The sequence below is a fragment of the Anopheles gambiae genome, assembly GCF_943734735.2.
Source record: "Anopheles gambiae chromosome X unlocalized genomic scaffold, idAnoGambNW_F1_1 X_unloc_7, whole genome shotgun sequence".
Classification (NCBI taxonomy): Eukaryota; Metazoa; Arthropoda; class Insecta; order Diptera; family Culicidae; genus Anopheles; species Anopheles gambiae.
The window spans coordinates 7,501-15,000 of record NW_026902681.1 but is presented as its reverse complement, the minus strand read 5'-3'; the positions used below and the strand labels follow the sequence as shown (position 1 = coordinate 15,000).

Genomic DNA, 7,500 nt, shown 5'->3' with positions numbered 1-7,500 from the left:
GATATACCTAGTTTCGACACCTATCAACCGCCCGCAAACGACGGGACTTCAGGCTGGGAGCTGCGAGTTGTAGAGATGCGTTCGCATCGATCCTCTCAGGCGACCCATGCTTGGTGGTTTGTCCGTGTGCCCCTTCCTCGATGTGCGCAAGCTCGTCTTGGTCTGGGGACCACGTCGACACAGGGGATACTTTTGTGAGAGCAAGAGTGTACTTAGTTGAGTGTAGCAAGGGATCGCGTGCCCCTTCCTCGATGGCGTAACGAACCATCTTGGTCTGGGGACCGTGGTACCGTGCTCTGGTGAAGCTTGGTGCGTGCTCTTTCCTTGTCAGACGAGTGACTTGACTTGGTCTGGAGACCGTTCCTTAACACTAGTGGACAAGAGCTGGCTACTTCCGTGTCAGACGAGTGACTTGACACGGTATGGAGCGGAACACGTAACACTAGTGAGCTTGTCGGCGTGCCTCCTTCTGGACTTGATTGTCTTGATGTGAGAAACGTGCCGACCAAACCAGTAAGCTTACACACATGCTCGTTACAAGTTGTATAAGTTGATCCGTTTGGGCCGGTTGCCTTGCACATGATGGTGTTGTAGACCATGTTCGGTTAACACGTTGTGTGTCGAGGTGGTCGGCCTTGGTAGTAGGATGTCTTGTGCATGTGACGTGTTGACCTGGTTTGGTCGATGTGTCGTCGTGTACGAGATGACCTACTTACCCGTCAGTTGTCCAAGTTGTGTCATGTGTTGACTTAGTTGACGTGTCATGTGCATGGATGATTGGCGTACGGGTCATGTATGGTGCACTTGCTTCAGTTGAAGGGATGTACTAGTACAGTTATATTAATTGTTTATTTCACGATCTGGTCTTTTGGCTGGATCGCGAAAAAAACGCTAAGTCCCAAATCTTGAACTCGAGAGGAGAGCGCTGATGACAACCTTTTGGACTGGAGCTCCCTAGAATTCGGCCTTTTCCTACTTTAAAGGGATGCACTGTTGTATGTATTGTTTATTCACGATCTGGTCGTTGGATTGGATCGTGAAAAAAAAAAAAACGCTAAGTCCCAGATCCGGAACTCGACAGGAAAGCGCTGATGGCAAACATTTTGACTAGAAGTCCCTAGAAATCGGCTTTTTCCTTATTGGCATTATGTGGCACGTTTATTGTGGCTAGAACATTAATTATCCACCAAATGGCACCAACGCTTGGCGAAAGTCTCGAAACACTCCTATCCCGACGCACCAGCAACCGCAACACGATGCAAAATAAATTGCACGAGCTACTGATACTTGTACCATGCACGGTACACGGTACCAAAATATACCCCTGAAAGTGTGCAATTTGGTGCTATTCTAGGAAATTTGTTTGGGGAAGCCTAGCTACGCGTGTCGCACGTTGCATGGTCGTCGATCAGAGGCATGCAAAAGCACCTATCTAGGGGAATTACTTTACGTTCTAGTAGCAAGTTCGATTTTCCGGTCTAGCACGGCAGTACGCCTGCATGCATACACTCCATGTACCAAAAATGTATCAACCTAGGCGTTGCTCAGTAGCTTTTGGCGGCACATGTAAAAAGTACTCGAGTTCAGATTCTTGGAACTTTGCGTATTGTTCAAAACTTATAACGAAAACTAAATTATAAATGGGTAAAAGGCTAGGCGTTTCTCAGTAGCTTTTGGCGCCACGTGGCAAAAGTATTCGAGTTCAGATTTCTGGGACTTAGCGTATTTTTCAAACCTGATAATGAAAATTGAAGTACAAATGGGGCATAAGCTAGGCGTTGCCCAGTAACTTTTTTCGCCACATGGAGGAAGTAGTCGAGCTCCAATTTCTGGGACGTAGCGTATTTTTCAATCATAATAAACCAAATCAAACATAAAAATCATGAAACTTACACCACGTCCCTAGGTTGTGCACAAAACGTAACGATAAAGTGCCGGCGAGGTTAGAGGTGCACCAAAATTGTGTACCGATTAGGAAAAGTACTCTATGTTGCTATGACTTGGGTAAAAAGTGTTGATTAACTGCTGGTTACGATAGACAGTTGCTTATCGTACACATCGCAAACGAACACCCCTTAGTGAGCAGTAGCAGAAGTCGATGGAACAAAGCGAATGCATTACAAACTGATCAAGTAAAATAAGGAACGCTACGTACTAGGACTTCTTTCCAAGAATGGTGTCCGCGACGGGAGGGCAAGCGTCCTTCCCAGGTTTCCCTAGTAAACCTTGTATGGTAAACATACCCAAGCGTGTCCGTAAGCACGTAACGATAGTCACGAACGAGCACATACCTAGGGAAAGTACTCTACGTACTAGGACTTCTGTCCAAGAATGGTGTCCGCGACGGTCGGGCACTGTGACGCAATTACCAAATCCTAGAATCGTACAAGCAGTGTGTACAAACATAAACATTAACGCGTTCGCTCGGGCTGCGCCGTCCGTGTTGAACACAAATGCGGGTGATTATATGAGTGGATGGACAAAAACATGCGTGGCGAAGACAATTTTCTGCACGATGTGCACATAGCTCATTTCGTCGTCCCGGGCGAATGGAAAAACACAAAAATCTCGAGTATCTTTCTAGGTTTCTGTTATAAAAGGGCAGGCCAAAAGGTGACCGGTTGAGATGAGCATTTTAAGCATGCAAGCACTTAATTGCAACTTTTCCTACAAAAACTAGGTACGTACACGTAGATTGTATCAACATGGACATCCATGATTGCGTACGCCCGGGCTGCGCCCTCCGTGTTGTACTTTCCCTGATTGGTACACAATTTTGGTGCAAGTGTACCAACATCGACATCTATGAACGCGTACGCTCGAGCTGCACCCTCCGTCTTGTACTTTCCCTGATCGGTACACAGTTTTGGTGCACGGCTATCCCGAAAGGCAACTTGTACCAACATCGACATCCATGAACGCGTACGTAGCGTACTTTCCCTGATCGGTACACAATGTTGGTGCACGGCATAGGAAATGGGCTTAAAATGGTCAAACTCAATCCATTTCCACTAAAGATAGTCAATAACAGCTGTGCCGATGAAGTAGGGCACGATGCAAGTCAATGTTATTTAATGAATTACATGTTCACCATACATTTCAGTACAAAATTGCTCGGTCAGACCTACAAAGTGCTATATCTCGAATACTAAACGTCGCAGATGGGTGTCGTAGAACAATTTTAAGTTCGTCTAATGATTCTACATCCGATTCTGGATAGTGGTTTTTCGACCACTTTTCAACATTTTGTGACACCCCGAACCTAGGGGCAGCTCCCTAGCTTTTTTCAAAAATGTGCACCGAACGGGCCAGAGAGCTCGAGTAGTCGAAAATTTTTTTTTTTGCTAAAACCCCTCAAAACGTGTCAGGAACGCACCCTAGATGATGAAAAGTGCAACCAGAATGTCAATCGACAACATGCCCGGGGGTACAAATTTGCTCTACGCGTCCCTAGGTAGGGTACTTTTTCATACAAACATCAAAGTGTACGGTGCACACAGTGCGCGGAACAAAAATTGCTCGGTCAGACCTAGGACGGGCCATATCTCGAATACTAAACGTCGCAGATGGGTGTCGTAGAACAATTTTAAGTTCGTCTAACGATTCTACATCCGATTCTGGATAGTGGTTTTTCGACCACTTTTCAACATTTTGTGACACCCCGAACCTAGGGGCAGCTCCCTAGCTTTTTTCAAAAATGTGCACCGAACGGGCCAGAGAGCTCGAGTAGTCGAAAATTTTTTTTTTGCTAAAACCCCTCAAAACGTGTCAGGAACGCACCCTAGATGATGAAAAGTGCAACCAGAATGTCAATCGACAACATGCCCGGGGGTACAAATTTGCTCTACGCGTCCCTAGGTAGGGTACTTTTTCATACAAACATCAAAGTGTACGGTGCACAAAGTGCGCGGAACAAAAATTGCTCGGTCAGACCTAGGACGGGCCATATCTCGAATACTAAACGTCGCAGATGGGTGTCGTAGAACAATTTTAAGTTCGTCTAACGATTCTACATCCGATTCTGGATAGTGGTTTTTCGACCACTTTTCAACATTTTGTGACACCCCGAACCTAGGGGCAGCTCCCTAGCTTTTTTCAAAAATGTGCACCGAACGGGCCAGAGAGCTCGAGTAGTCGAAAATTTTTTTTTTGCTAAAACCCCTCAAAACGTGTCAGGAACGCACCCTAGATGATGAAAAGTGCAACCAGAATGTCAATCGACAACATGCCCGGGGGTACAAATTTGCTCTACGCGTCCCTAGGTAGGGTACTTTTTCATACAAACATCAAAGTGTACGGTGCACAAAGTGCGCGGAACAAAAATTGCTCGGTCAGACCTAGGACGGGCCATATCTCGAATACTAAACGTCGCAGATGGGTGTCGTAGAACAATTTTAAGTTCGTCTAACGATTCTACATCCGATTCTGGATAGTGGTTTTTCGACCACTTTTCAACATTTTGTGACACCCCGAACCTAGGGGCAGCTCCCTAGCTTTTTTCAAAAATGTGCACCGAACGGGCCAGAGAGCTCGAGTAGTCGAAAATTTTTTTTTTGCTAAAACCCCTCAAAACGTGTCAGGAACGCACCCTAGATGATGAAAAGTGCAACCAGAACGTCAATCGACAACATGCCCGGGGGTACAAATTTGCTCTACGCGTCCCTAGGTAGGGTACTTTTTCATACAAACATCAAAGTGTACGGTGCACAAAGTGCGCGGAACAAAAATTGCTCGGTCAGACCTAGGACGGGCCATATCTCGAATACTAAACGTCGCAGATGGGTGTCGTAGAACAATTTTAAGTTCGTCTAACGATTCTACATCCGATTCTGGATAGTGGTTTTTCGACCACTTTTCAACATTTTGTGACACCCCGAACCTAGGGGCAGCTCCCTAGCTTTTTTCAAAAATGTGCACCGAACGGGCCAGAGAGCTCGAGTAGTCGAAAAATTTTTTTTTGCTAAAACCCCTAAAAACGTGTCAGGAACGCACCCTAGATGATGAAAAGTGCAACCAGAATGTCAATCGACAACATTCCCGGGGGTACAAATTTGCTCTACGCGTCCCTAGGTAGGGTACTTTTTCATACAAACATCAAAGTGTACGGTGCACAAAGTGCGCGGAACAAAAATTGCTCGGTCAGACCTAGGACGGGCCATATCTCGAATACTAAACGTCGCAGATGGGTGTCGTAGAACAATTTTAAGTTCGTCTAACGATTCTACATCCGATTCTGGATAGTGGTTTTTCGACCACTTTTCAACATTTTGTGACACCCCGAACCTAGGGGCAGCTCCCTAGCTTTTTTCAAAAATGTGCACCGAACGGGCCAGAGAGCTCGAGTAGTCGAAAATTTTTTTTTTGCTAAAACCCCTCAAAACGTGTCAGGAACGCACCCTAGATGATGAAAAGTGCAACCAGAACGTCAATCGACAACATGCCCGGGGGTACAAATTTGCTCTACGCGTCCCTAGGTAGGGTACTTTTTCATACAAACATCAAAGTGTACGGTGCACAAAGTGCGCGGAACAAAAATTGCTCGGTCAGACCTAGGACGGGCCATATCTCGAATACTAAACGTCGCAGATGGGTGTCGTAGAACAATTTTAAGTTCGTCTAACGATTCTACATCCGATTCTGGATAGTGGTTTTTCGACCACTTTTCAACATTTTGTGACACCCCGAACCTAGGGGCAGCTCCCTAGCTTTTTTCAAAAATGTGCACCGAACGGGCCAGAGAGCTCGAGTAGTCGAAAAATTTTTTTTTGCTAAAACCCCTCAAAACGTGTCAGGAACGCACCCTAGATGATGAAAAGTGCAACCAGAATGTCAATCGACAACATTCCCGGGGGTACAAATTTGCTCTACGCGTCCCTAGGTAGGGTACTTTTTCATACAAACATCAAAGTGTACGGTGCACACAGTGCGCGGAACAAAAATTGCTCGGTCAGACCTAGGACGGGCCATATCTCGAATACTAAACGTCGCAGATGGGTGTCGTAGAACAATTTTAAGTTCGTCTAACGATTCTACATCCGATTCTGGATAGTGGTTTTTCGACCACTTTTCAACATTTTGTGACACCCCGAACCTAGGGGCAGCTCCCTAGCTTTTTTCAAAAATGTGCACCGAACGGGCCAGAGAGCTCGAGTAGTCGAAAATTTTTTTTTTGCTAAAACCCCTCAAAACGTGTCAGGAACGCACCCTAGATGATGAAAAGTGCAACCAGAACGTCAATCGACAACATGCCCGGGGGTACAAATTTGCTCTACGCGTCCCTAGGTAGGGTACTTTTTCATACAAACATCAAAGTGTACGGTGCACAAAGTGCGCGGAACAAAAATTGCTCGGTCAGACCTAGGACGGGCCATATCTCGAATACTAAACGTCGCAGATGGGTGTCGTAGAACAATTTTAAGTTCGTCTAACGATTCTACATCCGATTCTGGATAGTGGTTTTTCGACCACTTTTCAACATTTTGTGACGCCCCGAACCTAGGGGCAGCTCCCTAGCTTTTTTCAAAAATGTGCACCGAACGGGCCAGAGAGCTCGAGTAGGCGAAAAATTTTTTTTTCCTAAAACCCCTCAAAACGTGTCAGGAACGCACCCTAGATGATGAAAAGTGCAACCAGAACGTCAAACGACAACTTTGTTGGGGGTACCCTTTTTACTCTACGGGCCACTAGCTTAGGCGCGCCAACAGCGCTTTCCTCTCGGGTTCCCATTTTTTGCCCTCCTGGGATTATGATCATTTACTCATTGCCTACTATAGGGAAGGTACCTTGCTCCGAGGTCAAAAATGAAGATTTCACCAAATCGTAGTTTTAACCTCTATTTAGTCGTAGGAGCATGGTTTGCAGTGTCCGTGGGTCATATAAGCCCCCGTTTGGGTCATACGTCCCCTCCCCGATGAAAATCGTCATATGACTATAGGCCGAACTTATGAAGCAAAAGTGGTGTCTGGTGAGTTCTGCCGATGATCTTAACCTATGATTTTGAGTTTCCACTCTTTCAAAACGTTTCCTGGAGCAGTACATCACGGGTCTACGGACCCAAAGACTTCGTTGCGATGGTTTCAAGCATAAAAGTTGTAACAGTTAAGGGTTTTTAATACGCGTATATTATATCATTGCTTGAAACTAAGCTTCGTTGTCTTTAAACTCTGCAAGACCAATCGAACTTCTTAGGGAAACTCGAAGCATTCACGCTAAGCTGGTGGTGCAGGGCACATAGCGTGATGAAACCGGGTTTCCCTAACCAAAGTGGCATATTTTTTCCCTGAGAGTGAAGCTCAGACCCACGTAGGGGAGAGCGAAGTGGAACTTTAATGTTCAATGCAGCAAATGTTCGCCATGCGGATAAACAAGTTGGAATAGTTCAATGTAGTGTAATGCAAACACGAATCGCAAATAACGATACGGGACCCAGAAGCAATTCTGCGGATCCCTCGGGGAGTGGTGAGTTGATATAAATTAGAGGTGAAAGTCCAAGTTGTTCGA

At 45.8% G+C, this 7,500-nt stretch overlaps 1 pseudogene; it reads left to right on the top strand.

Moving 5' to 3' along the window:
* Positions 1-123, top strand: part of LOC133394896 (large subunit ribosomal RNA) — a 5,285-nt pseudogene extending 5,162 nt beyond the window's left edge.
* The last annotated feature ends 7,377 nt before the right edge of the window (positions 124-7,500 follow it).